This window comes from Portunus trituberculatus, chromosome 16 (assembly GCF_017591435.1).
Source record: "Portunus trituberculatus isolate SZX2019 chromosome 16, ASM1759143v1, whole genome shotgun sequence".
Lineage (NCBI taxonomy): Eukaryota > Metazoa > Arthropoda > Malacostraca > Decapoda > Portunidae > Portunus > Portunus trituberculatus.
The window spans coordinates 5,744,504-5,748,961 of NC_059270.1; positions in this window are offsets into that span (position 1 = coordinate 5,744,504).

The following is a 4,458-nucleotide window of genomic DNA, read 5'->3' on the forward strand; positions in this document are numbered from 1 at the left end:
GATTTGTGTTTGTCAGTGACATTGTGTAGCAAGATACTATGCAAATGTATATGAATATTTTACCCATGAGTACTTATACCCAGCATAAAGCATTAGTTTCAAATGTAGGTGACTGACATTTAAGGCCCCTTCCACAACCAGTGGATGCCACTGGTTACCACAGTGTGAAAGATTCAAGTAAATGCAAGCAAGAAGTAACTACACACCACTGTTGGTGGTATTTACCTGCCAGCACCACTGCAGTGACCTCATATGAAAGGCTTCACTGCAGACTAGGAAGTAACCAGTGGTGGTCACTGGGACATCAAGTAAAATGAGTCTAAAAGGCAGTAAATGTTTACCAAACAATTTTCAAGTCTTCATTATGTCGCTCATTTTTGTAGTGCACCTCACCCCATATAATTCTAATTTCCTGTGTACCATCTTCATTGCCTTTTATATTGTATCATTGTTTTCCCATTTTGTTGACTCCTCTCCTAGCTTGCTTGTTTTATCTACATTCTTCTCCTTCAGTTTCTTTGGTTTCTTTACTTTTCCCTTGACTTGTAGCAGTACAGAGGATTGTATCCATTAGCTGCTGTTTGTGATTTATCCTTAGTAAAACTTTATAGTCCATGTTATGTTCTCTGTTGCTTTTACACCTGATTTCATAGCTGTTTTGTAAGTCTTTCAGTTTTCTTATCTTTCCTTGCTTTTCTATTATTTTAATTCTTGTTGTAGTGTGTGGAGTTTTATGATTTATATTTTTTTGTATAGAGGTGATCTGTCATTTTTTACACTGTTGTCTGATCTTGGCTGTTTGCTTCTATTGCAAAAATCCTATTCCTGACACCCATGTCAAGGAAAGGCTACAAAAAAATTCAGAGGTTTTCTCAATGATATAACTTTTATATAAGAATTCAACTAGCATTATTCTTGACTCAAGGTCCTGAAGTACCCTTAGCTTGTCCTAACCTCATGTCTTATTGTTGTTCACCTCTGTTCTGTTATTCAAGACTCAGTCTCTCTATAGCTCACTTCCAACCCACACCTGTGCCTATGCAGACAGTTTCCGCTTCCAGAAGTTTTAAGAAAGTGACAGAATAGTAACATTTACAGCATCTTGGAAAAAAAGCATCACCTTTGAGAGAAGCTTCACCTTTTCTCTGGAGAAGTAAAAGAAAGGGGCCACCTCACTTCAGCTATACCTAAACCTCACTGACACAGCCTTGTACTTTCTTATAAATTCTAATACAACCCTAATACGGTGATACCCTGTGCATAGTATTTACTTATACATTCATATATTTGTTATATATAAGGGAAACAAGCAAAGGGAATATAAAAAACAAAGTCCATTCAGTGTTGCTTCCAAGAGACAGAACCAAAAGAGTTGGCTCATTTAGTCTGAGGTCTCTTGAAGTTGAAATCAAGCAGGAGAGAGAGAGAGAGAGAGAGAGTTCCAAAGTTAGCAGTAAAAAGTGATGTAAAAGTGAAGATTCTGAGGGACAAGTAAACAAAGCAGTATTGTGCAGCAAGACCACAGGAGGTAAGGAAGACATGGAGTTAAAAAAAAAATAAATAAATAAAATAAAAAGTTGACAGCAGAAGTAACCATTGAGAAACTGGTAAAATGTAGTATTGGTATGGTAGTGACCAAGAGAATCTAGATGGCCTTTTAGATAAAAGGAATCAATGAAATAAAGAGCTTTTTTACTCATTGTTTAGGAAAGCTGCAATGTAAATCTCATAATGAATCCATAATGAATGACCTAGTAAGGCTCTTGTCTAGAGTTAGATGGAAGAATTAAAAGTACCAAGGAGGTTATATTGAAGGAGATGCCGTGCGCCTATCCCGCTGTACTAAAGAGGTGAAGCCAGTGGGCGGAGCTTACGATCGTAACTTACACCCCAAAAATTGTCCTCTCCTGTGTTAAACAATAAGAAATTGCCGCTTTCTTTTTCATTTACTAGAGGAAAACTAAGAAAGAACTGATAGTGGTTTAATTTATGTAAACCACATTATAGTTTCCTAAAAATGTCATGTAGACCTGTTATTAATGGTGTTAGACCTAAATAGCTGCAATATTGAAAGAAATACAGCAGGACGTTTCCGGGAGAAATTATGGCAAAAAGATTAGCTTTTCTTGTTTAATGCATGCCAAAGAACAAATAGTGAAGTAAAAATTTCAGTGATTGATGCTTTTTCAACACACAGTGACATGAAATCACACATCATTCTAAATAAGAGAGAGAGAGAGAATTTTGACGTGTTAAGTAATTGCTATACCAAGAAAAATCAACCTTCAGGCCAAGTTTCACCTGATATACAGTTTATTTATCCTTCATTTAAATGCGCATGTATACGTACATGTTTACATCTACATGAACATATGTATATTCACGTGTGTACATGACCTTTTTTAGTCATACGTTTGCCCCAAAGACAGCTTCCCACCTCTCACCCAAGTCCACCAAAGCTAGAAAACACTGTATTATCTCATTTGTATGTATGATTTGCCGTCTAAATCTTCGTGGCACAGTATGCCACGACTATTTCGAGTCTATCAAGGTCACATATATAGTAGGCAGCCTCGAAACATGGACATAAGACTGAAAATAGGAGCGTAACTCGGGCGTTCCCTGTATTTTCAAAGGGCGGTCGGCAATGCTTTGGGTATAAAGGGCGTAGGGCAGCAGTGGACCAGGCTAGCAGGTAAGCGCTGGCTACACTTTTGTGACGTCATGCCGCCGCCTTGCAATTGTAACCTCCTTGGTTCTATATGTTTTCTGCAAGAGCAGTTCAGTTATTTCTGAGTACGACATCTGATAATTGAAGTTTTGAAATAAAGGATAGCTATTAATATAAGACTTCATAGAACAATAAATTACAATGAGTATCTATCTAAATGGTGTACATACTATCTAGCCAGTACTCTCTCTCTCTCTCTCTCTCTCTCTCTTGTGCGTATTTACGGTCGCCTGCTGGTCACTCAGCCAGCCGTGGCAGCCCTCCTTATTACGGAACGAGCGCAGAGCTCATAGACCAATCTTCTGGTATGATAAAAACCACACCTCACTCCACACACCGGGAAAGCGAGGCCACATCTGTACCTACTTGTTGCTAGGTGAACAGGGGCTCACACAAGAGGCTCGCCAAATTTGCCTCGCCGCCCCCGGGATTCGATCACAGGAACCCTGGCCTTCTCGGCTGTGAGCCGAGTGCGGTAACGAATAGCCTCCTTGTGCTAACCATTACGTAAACTACACGGTGTGTGTGTATTTACCTAGTTGTATTTACCTAGTTGTAGTTTTACAGGGCCTGGGCTTTATGCTCGTGTGGCCCCGTCTCCATATCTGTGTCGCTCAAGTGTCGCTGCTGCCACATCCTCCCTAAACCCTTCCCTCACCACCAATAATCACGCCGCAATCCAAGTAGTACACTGCCGTGAAAGTGTAGCCCGTGATGGTTTCGGCAAGTGACACATTGCTACAAATGATTCTCAAATGTTTTCAATATATGGAAATTTATCTGCATTGTGATCACACTATCGTTCTCTCGTATGTCTTATTTTCATTCAGGCAGCCATAATCCCTTTGTGTATGACGCCTTAGTAGCTAAAAAAAAAAAAAAAGGGTCGGTGACAATACATAACCTTGACCAACAGTAACTCCTCTCACTCATTACCCAGTCTGTTTCTATATCTGTGGTCTATATTCACGGTAGCCCTTGTATCCAGATACATACTTCACACTGTATGCTGACTATCTTTACACTCACCGAATCTTTTCTAATTTTGCATGACATTTTTCTATTCACCCCATCATAGGCTTCCTTTATTATATATGTCTACAAAATTTAAGTATAATTTATCACCATCCCTCTCCTTTCTTTCATTCAATCAATTCACCACAAACATTTTATCTTCTGTTCTGTCCACAAGGAAACCATTCTGCCTCTTACCTAATATTCCAGCTTCCTCAATCCATTTACACGATATGTCTCATTCAACGCTACACTAAACACATACCCTGCTGTACGAATATTATTGACTAATGTAATTGGTCCGTTAAATAGCTTAGTCATCCTGTCAATCACAACTTTCCCTCCATTTTTGTACATCTCCAAAAATCTCAGCTATCTCATCCGGGTCTGCTACCTTCTTATTCTTTTGCCTTTTTACATATTTCTCTATCTCCTCTTTGCTGATTCTTTCATTTAATTCATCTGCATTCTACCTCTCCTATGTCACACATCAGTTATCTCGCCTATATCTCCAATCTTTTCCCAAACTCGAAATTTTATCACCGCTTCTCATTTCTTCCTTATCTGCTACCGCTGTCCTGTTCACTTCCAGGTTCTCCACATTCTCAGTCAGACATCCCCTCACCCCTCAGAAATCACTGGACCGATATCGACTGCCTTAATTCCACACCTTTCCTGGGACTGAATCATGCTTCGTCACTCGCTGCTGGCTG